Genomic DNA, 9218 nt, shown 5'->3' on the forward strand with positions numbered 1-9218 from the left:
CAAATGTAAGCTTGTTCTTAATGCATCTTCAGTACCAGTGCACTTGGCAAGTGTTGGGATGAAGGATTGAGGATCGCCGCAACCCCGAGGCTGAGCCGTGCAGGCTGTGGCTGAGCTGCAGGCAGGGCAGAGCGGAGCGTATAGGCTTCCTGCCCAGGCTATATCTGCCTGGTAATTATAGAGACAGCCATGATGTCACCCAGGGTGGAGGTTTACATTCACCAGCATGAAATTTCGCATGAGCAGCCTGTAAAGCAACACGGTGATCATCCCTCTCCAGCATGCACGCAGATTAATGGGTCTGCGAAGGAAACCATTGCCCTTGTACCTTCTCCCCCACATATGCCTCCAGCAAGTGGAAAGCTGCTGTTTCGCCTCAGGAGAGGGTGACAACGCGAAACATCGCAGCTTTGCCTCCAAGGGGGGAATTCTTTCCATTCCTCTCCAAAGCCGTGCCCCAGATTTTGTCCTGGAATAAAATCAGATCCTCTGAGGATTTACTGTGGTGCTTATTAAATTTTCCAGTGTGCTCTGTGTGTCTCCTAAACACCTGAGCAAGACGAGCCTTAGCCTAGAAAGCTCGCCATCCAAAACACCTCCTCACCCAGCAGAAACGTTGTCTCTGGGCAGACAGCCACGTCACAAGCTGAGTAGCTGGAGGAGGGCGAATTATTCCTATTGCCTAACATTCTACGAAAGTAACAGCCAGACCACTTACTCAGGGGCCCCGTGAGAGTCTGGGCACAAGTTGAGTCACGAGCGGGTGCCACCACCCACCACGAGTAGACCACTGTGAAGTTGCTTGCATACCTTGAGCAGTATGTGTGCCCGTCAAGTGGCTCCTGACACTGAAAAGTCCCTTGTGCTGGGTGTTGTGATTGCTGGCTGATTTGGAAAGTGGTAATTTCAGCTACCCCACGAATTTGTGGAGCCTGGATGTCCTCGTTCCCTGTCTGCATCAGAAAAGCGGCCAGAGCTTCCAGCTGAGCTGGCTTGAATGATTGCAACAGTTGAAACAGCAACGCTTAGGAAAAAAGTATCGCCCCCCGAAAAAATCTGGGGCTACCTGAAATATTTCAAAATCCCAGGTTTCCCAATGTACAAGTGTAACTGGGATCACAGCTCTTTTGTTTTTAAAATTCCCCACCCCCACCCATGCTTTTTCTCTGCTAACTTCAGATCACCTGCCAATGGCATGATGATCATCCCAGCTCCAGGGACAGTCCTGCCCCCACACAAGGGCACAGCCAGTTCCTCTATAATTAGTTGCATTTTTCTTCATACTGAATGTCACCTAGAGAAAGCTGCTGCACTTGGTGGCATGTGGAAATACCAGCAAATACTTTCACTGAGGCCAGGACCTTACTGTTCTCTGCCTTTAGTCAGAATCCTTCTTTCACTCATGGTAGTTTCACAAGGCACAGAAAGATTTCCAGTTTTAAGGGCTTGAGATTATTCACTGCCCCGATGAATCTCAAAATTGCCAAGGAAAGATATACATCATGGTATTTTCCACTTGGCTGGGCAACAAGATGGATCCAGTTGGAGGCAAGCAACCTTGGCAGACAATGAGAAGGATGCTGAAGCTTCCCATGCTGGCTGGAGACAGGACAGCACAACCCAGAGAAAGAAATGTTATTTGTGCAAAGAAGCCAGTTTCTGCTCCCTGAGCTTTAGGGCTCTCATTTTCCTTATTTATTTTACTTAACCCCTTGCTCCAGGGGAATTCAATGATGTGGATGGTAGAGCTCAAACCTGGGCAGAGCAGCAAGTAAATCAGGTTTGCTGCTGTAGAGAAATCTCTCTGCATTTCTGCCTGGGCCTTTTGAAAATGACTGTGGAGGAATGAGCATAGGCACTCTCCAGAAAGGGTGATTGAAAGGCACTCAGTGGAATATCTGTCTTTATTTAACTTGGAAGCAACGCTGCTATTGCCTTTCTATTGCCTACTGAGGTCACCGCTGCAGCCCATCATGCTCGCTGGCTCCTGGCTGCTGGGACGCGCTGCCCAAGACCCGCTGGCTTCTCTATCCGACAGCCGGCCACCGTCAGAGATGTTTTTCTTCGCACCGCTGGTTCCCAGTCTCGCCGGGAGACCTGCTCACGAGCCAGCGCCTGTCACCAAACCAGAGCTCCACCTCTGCCAAATGATTCATTTCTTCTGGCTTCAGATTTTATATATATATATATATATACACACACACATGCACGTATATATTTACATATGTAAAACCTACCACAGCGGTGTCTGGGAGGTGAAAGTGCCCTCTTGTGGCATGCTGTCCCCTGACTTTGCTCCCAGGGATCCCTGTCCCCAGCCAGGAGGAGTGGGATGGGGGTCACATTCTTGGTGGGATGCAGCAGGGGCAGCCAATTTGAACAGGGTTCAACTCTCAGCTGCAACAAGGCTTAGACCAAGCAAGACAAAATATCCCAGTGTCTGCCTCCAGCATCACAGCACGGTGCGCAGATGAGCAGATCTGAAAGCTCAACCAAGGTACGAACGTCACGGAAGATGATCCAGACCCAGTCACAACCTTTCAGCTGTGATTACTGGGCTTTCTTTAAGAAACCACATGCCCTGACATGAAAATCGTAAGCAGAGTCAGGGCCATTGGGTGGCTGGTGCTGCTGTGAGCACTTGGAGGCATGGGACAGGTTGGGGTCTGATGTCCTTGGATCTGTTATTGACTTGCAAAGTCAGGCTAGGGAAAAGATGGGTGTTTTTGCATGGGTTTACACCTGGAGAGCTCAGTGTCTGAGCTTAAATCAACGACATTAAATTGCTTTCATGTCTTCTTGTCCCACTGCAGAAGGTGGGCTGGAGCACTGGGTGTAAGCTGAGAACTGGCCCCACTTTGGTACGGCTGAGGTTAACCAGAGCAGAAAACCAGATCAGGATGTCCCTGGGCAGGATTGCACCAGCCTAGGGGTGCTGGTGTAACCCAACAAGCTTCCCTTTCTGCGGGGACGTGGCCTCCTGCCCTCTGAAATGGGCATTTGTCCTTTTTAGGTATGCTAACGCAGCAGCGTTTCTGTGCTGGGCTGTCTGCAGATCCAAGGACACCCTACGACATTGGCTTATGCTCAGACCACCAAGTGAAGATCATCTGAGCAAGAACTCAAGCCTTGGCTTGAAAGACTTGGGTTTCTGACCCCGCGTGCTCTTCGTGGGTGATCTCGGGCAAGGTGCTGCACTGGGAGCCACGAATGCCCTGTGGTGCCTCACTCCTGTTGACTTTCCAAATCTCATCTCTGTGGAGCTGCAGAGTCCTGACCACAGCCCGTGGCGGTGCCTGTTTGCGCTTTGGGATGAGTTTGCAGAAGGGGGATGAGAACACTTCCTTACCACCCAGGGATGCGATAAATACAGTAAAGATTATGTCATGTGCAGATGAAACAGGCCGTAAATGTCCATCAGAGACACCGATACAGCAGGAGGGCTACAGATCTGCACGGAGTTGCCCTTGGGAGGCGGGTGTCCAAATTCCCCAGGCTTTCATGGCTTGGTGACCAGGGATGTGAGTGTTTTTCCCTGGGAGCAGGGATGTTGCTCACACCTGTGTTGTCGACCTGCCGTGAGGCTTTCATGGAAAGTCCCATCATGTCATGTCAAAAAGAAAGCTGCAACCTGCAGGCTTCATGAATATGCCTTCTTTCCCTCTTTTTTTCCACAGTTATTTTTTGTTGTTGGTTTTGCTTTATTGGTCTGACCAGATGTTCTAAACATCTGGCAATGGCATGTTTATTTTTTAGGCTCTTCTGCTTTATGTTAGTGACATAGCAGTGCAGAAAGGAGCAGGAACACCTTTTGCCTCGCGACCCAGATGTTTTGGCATCTTCATTGCTGGTCCACTGGTGCCCAGCATGCCATCCCCTGGCTCTCCTGCCGTGGCCCCAGTTAAACTGGTTAACCTCCAGTACTTCCCAGGTCCAGGAAGCCTAGTTTTGAGGCGTGGTGCAGAAGGAGATGAATAATCAATGGGGCTAGGTCAGAGGTTTGGCTTTGGTAGGGCTTCCCTTCATGACCTAGGGAACGTTCCCAACTAACGTGCTATAAGTGCTAGGTAATAAGTCACACGTAAAGTTCTGGCTGGAAGTTTTCCCTGAAGAAAGGTAATGCTAAAATACTATTTTATTTTCTAAGTGAAAAGATTTCACAGACTTGCCTCAACTGCAGAAGGGAAATATTATTAGGAAACTACAATTCAATATTTTTTAGTTATTTAAAGATAAGAGATAATCCGTTCTTTAACAAAAATAAATTGGGGGCATAAGGTAAAACATTTGTTTTTCCACTTTTGAGCTGAGAGGTCCATTTTATATGTGTGTGGGGAAAAAAGCCGTGCACACGTTCTGGACAAGCTCCATTTATGAGCATCCCCCGTCTGTCGCAAGAGAGCACACACACTGTCAGCTCTCCAGCTGTGGTTTTGAACTGCCGGCCTGCGGTGAGCAGGAAAGTAATTACTCTATAGCGCCGTTTTCACAGCTCTCTTTTATGGAGACAGTATTGTCTGGAAGCAAGGTCTGTCTCGCTAAATATTCACTGATAAAACTGCGGCTCGCTGCTCCAGAAGTGAAACAGGAAATTTATCCAACACCTCTGCGGAGCCACAGAAAGCAGAATGCTGGAAGACTGGAAAGCATAAAAATTATTTCAAGGTACAGAAGTCCTTGGCCTGGGCTTTGGGTTGTGAAAATTGAGGTTGCTCTGCTGACATCAATACAGATTTGCTGCAGCGAGGTGAGGAATTTCATGATTGCAAAGGCATATTCCCAAGCAAAATTGTCTTCCCATCTTGTGGTCTTAATAATAAAGCTCCAAACCAGCTGGCTGCTCTCTCTTACCTGAAACCAAAAGGGGATTTGTGTTTTTTACTGTATTACCTATCAACTTCAATTATCTTCTTTTTCCCTCCGTATGGGAAAGAAGATCCATGAAAAGAGCCAGAAGGAAAAGAAATACATTTTTCTAGAAACAAATGTGTTAATTCTCCCATCCTTCCATCTCCAGGGGAGTGGTTAGAGAAGTGGGGGGCTGTGAATCAGGACTGCTGGATCTTATTTTAGAGAGAGCTTTCAAGGGATGCCGAGGGGATGTCTTGCGGCTCATCAGCCACTGTGGATGGTGCTTTTTAGGAGTTACAGAAGAAACATGGAGCCACCGATGGTTTCAGCTGCTGTGGCAGGTTGCTGCGTCCCATCTCCCAGGTGTCTCAGCTCCGTGCGGAAGGGATGGACTATTTTAGTGCCTATCGGGATGTATCGAGGATTAGAGGAATTACCAAAGGCTTGCAGGGGATTGCCAGCACGCTAGCAAGGGGTCAGAAGGTTATCAGCATGATGGAGAAGCTATATTTCTTATATGTCTTTCCATGAGAGGGAAAAAAAAAAAAACCTCAGCTGAGTTGGAAAAGCCCCATCAACTGCTCCTTCTTGGTGGCACTGTCATCTAAGACTTAGGGCACATCAAAGAGGCCCCGTGTGCCCCAGAGCCGTGACTCCTGAAGGAGGATTGGGTCCACAAAGTAGTTCTTCTCGTGCTGGGACCTGATGGAGGGCACAGGGTGGAGAGCGGTCAGTCAGATGGGGCACGAACAGAACCGAAAGAGATCTGCGAGCTCCCCAGGGCTGGCCTGGGGAACGTCCCCTGGCAGCAGCGGTAACTGATACAAGAAAATGGAGAACTGCTTCGTCTTTCTCTCTCTCTGTTTGGGGAAGTGAGAGGGAAATCTCCTACTGCAAAGTGCCTGCAGATGCTGATGAAGAGTTCCAACAGCAGCATTTGCACGCCTCCGGAGAAGGATGATGAGCGTGGAAAGAGGCAGCCCTCAGCCCAGCCGGAGCAGCCGTGGTCCTCACTGGCACAGGGTGCCCTTTCTTACATCAGTGAGCACCAGGATGTGCCTCATAATGGGGCAGCGATGGGTTGATCACCACGATGCAGCCCCAAAGCTGGTGAACCGACTGTTGTCTGCAGCCTAGACAGTGACAATTTCCACCTCCCCGTGAAGATGCTTTCTTCCACCTTCCCCATCTTTGCCCTCTAGCGAACACAACCCATGGGGTTAGATAGAGGGGTCCATGAGAGCCTGCCTGGGCAGGGCTGGAAGGGAGCTGGTGGAGCAGAAGACCTCATGCTGTATGTGCTCCCTCAGGCTGGCTCCCAGCACGGTAACACTCTGAAATGCTGGCACCTTGTGGCAGCTTGGGAAAATAGCATTTATAGCAAGGCCAAACCTGCTCTTTGAAATCCCTTGCTGTTTCAGATCCGGTTGGATGGGGAGGAAATTCTGATAAGCAGAGAGAGAAATCGGGCACATTTGTTTGGGGAGAAGGTCTGAGGATGCCAAGAAGGGATGTGGAAGTCCTGCTCCTCCCACCGCGCTATTTCTGCAGCAGCCCTGTCCTGGCTGTGCGAGCATTACATAGGAAGTGGTCTTTCAAACAGCAAACTTCCCAGATGCATTTTGATCCTAATTCTTCCTCCATGCCATAATTTGCCTTCCCTGTGGTATCTGGGTTGGGAGCCTGTGTCAGTCAGCTGAGGAACTGAGACCACATGAGACATTTTCCCTCATCCTGGTGATCTCTCTCATCTCATTTTGGAAGATCTAAGAGACCTGGGATTTGACGGCAGTTCTGTCCTCACTGGCCAGCAGCACTAGATATATTGTGAGGGTGAAAAATGTCTGTGGATTTGGATGAGATCTGGTCCAACTCTTTTTGGCAGGTGGGCTATCAGCTGAGCTCAGTTGCAATCCTTATCCAGCAAAGGAAGGGTTACTTAAACCATATGAACACGTGAGTTCCCACAGATGCAGTTGAAGGTTAATTCATATAGGTGCTCAGCGGGTGCCAAATCTCTTCACTAAGAGTCTGGACAGCTGTCCTGTAGAAGCACAAATTTTTATCTCAGTGTATTAAATTGTTAAGATACTGCAGAGCACTTCCCATCCCTCCCTCCTGCTCCTGCACTGTTCTCCCACTGCTGCTTTTCCATGCATGCTGCTCCTGGTGTGGAGACACTGTCTGAGATGCTCCAGGAACTCCAATGACCATCACTGCTTCACTGCTTTGAAACCGTCTTGGGGACCTGGAGCCTTTTAATAGAACAGGAAACGTCAAATATTACATGGATATAAATAACTCGGTAAAAGCGGATTACAGGAACATCTGGTTTTGCACACTCCCGTACGGTGTGATGGCATGGGGAGAGAAACAGAGATAACTCACAATTATTGTCCATAGCAAGACACTTTTGGGTGTCAGCAGGGTCGTGCCCTGGTCATCCGAATCTGCCCAAGAACAAGTCCCCTGTCAGCTATGATGGGAATCCAGGATTACGGATGAGTCCAAGTCAGTAGCATAATGAGTGGACGTATGTCCTACCTCCAAAGCACAGTCCTACTTGTCATCAGCTCTCCCAAATACTTCCTCCTGCTTACCCGTGTTGACTGTCCTGTCCGGGCTGTGGCTCGGCCAGCTGGCCCGTGGCCAAGGGCCGTCTCGCTCAGGCGCTGGGAGACGTGAACTCAAAAAACCTGGAAAGGATGACGCAGAGCCAGGTGTCCATATAGCTGTCCTGATAACCTGGCTTCCCTGCTCCCCGTGGCTTCATGCCTTAGCTTAGAGGTGGGAGGATGGGAAGGTGTCACGGAGGTTTCTTCTGCAGAGCATCTGCTTGTCTTGCAGCCTGTGGAGGCTGGAAGGACCAGGGTGGCTACACGCTCCCAGGGAGGACTTCTTGTGAAACGTGTGCTGGGTTGCTTCTGAGAAAGATAACCAACTTATAACGAATATGCAGACTTGCTGAAGTGATGTTTTTACAGCCATGATGGGCTATGGAAGATGATGCTTGTAGAGAAAAGACCAACTGAAGATAGATCAACTGCAACAGTGGGAAAGAATAGACACACTTTTGGAGGCAAAATCCTTCTTCAGTGAGTGCTTTGTGCTTTTATTTTACTGGTGAGGCAGCCTGCGAGCATTTCTTTACCCAGAGAGGCTTCTGACATGTAAGCCCAGCTCTAAATAGCTTCTTACTTTATTAGAAATAACCATTGGCACAAGCTGCCACGGGAAGTGATGGATTCTCCATCTCTTGAAGTCTTTAAATCAAGACCGGATGCCTTTTTGGAAGAGATGCATAGCCAAACAGAAATTATTGGGCTCACTGTAGGAATGAAGGGACGGACTCATATGGCCTGCGTTAGACAGGAAGTCAGCCTGGATAAATCTATGGTCCTTTCTGGCTTTAAGATCTATGAAAGTTCAGATCTGCAGCCAAAGTATGGGACTCTTCACGTGCCTTTAAAAGAAAAGCGCCCCAGGGTATGGGAAAGCCTCTGAACTGCTTGGAAAGCTACCAGTACCTACGGATTTATTTTCACTGGTACCTGAAGCAATGCCATTTCCCAGTCAATTATCTGTTCTCTGGACTTTAGATGAGGAGAAGAGCTCGGAGGGCCAGATGGGGACCTGGGAGGCAGGCAGGATGCTGTAGGATTTGGGTTGCACCCCTGCTTGGGGAGATTGCTGCTGGAGGGACCACGTACCATGCAGAGCATGAAGAAATGCTCTGGCATGGCTGGTCCAGGCTGCTGAGTTTGGCTGCCCAGCTCTGCTGCTATGGGATAACCCGGTGGAGAGTGGAAGAAGGTCTGGGGAGGATTTTGGGCATTGCCTCAACTATTGAATTGTGTCGGATTTGGCTCCTTTGCACTTACTGGCTTGCCATGAATGAACCCCCCCCCCACTTGAGGGGACCTCTTCCCCAGGAGGAAAATGAAAGACATGGCTGCTCAGTCTGCTGCAGTGAAATAATAAGGAGACCAAGGCTTCATTGATCAGAAAAAGGAGGGTAGACAGGCAGGTTCAGAGTTCAGGAATGAGTCAGTGCGAGCTAGGTTTCCCCTGGCCCATGCACCCTGAGCTGTGCACGCTGGCCGGCGCCTGCGGCGTGCAGTCGGGTATGTCACCGCATGGGGAGGCTTTGTCTCTGGGACCCCCCTCCCCACGGCTTTCGTTGCCCCACACCTGCCTCTTTAGCCCAGGTGCTGGTTGTGGTGGTTTGAACTGGAAGCAGACTGAGCCTCCGCCAACCTCGTTTCATGCTACCCGCCAAAAAATCCTCCAAATGATCACAGCTTTTGGTTCCCAGGGATAGTTGGGCACTCAAGCCACGATTGCAAATGCATCTTCTCCACCATCCA

This window comes from Grus americana, chromosome 24, assembly GCF_028858705.1.
Source record: "Grus americana isolate bGruAme1 chromosome 24, bGruAme1.mat, whole genome shotgun sequence".
Lineage (NCBI taxonomy): Eukaryota > Metazoa > Chordata > Aves > Gruiformes > Gruidae > Grus > Grus americana.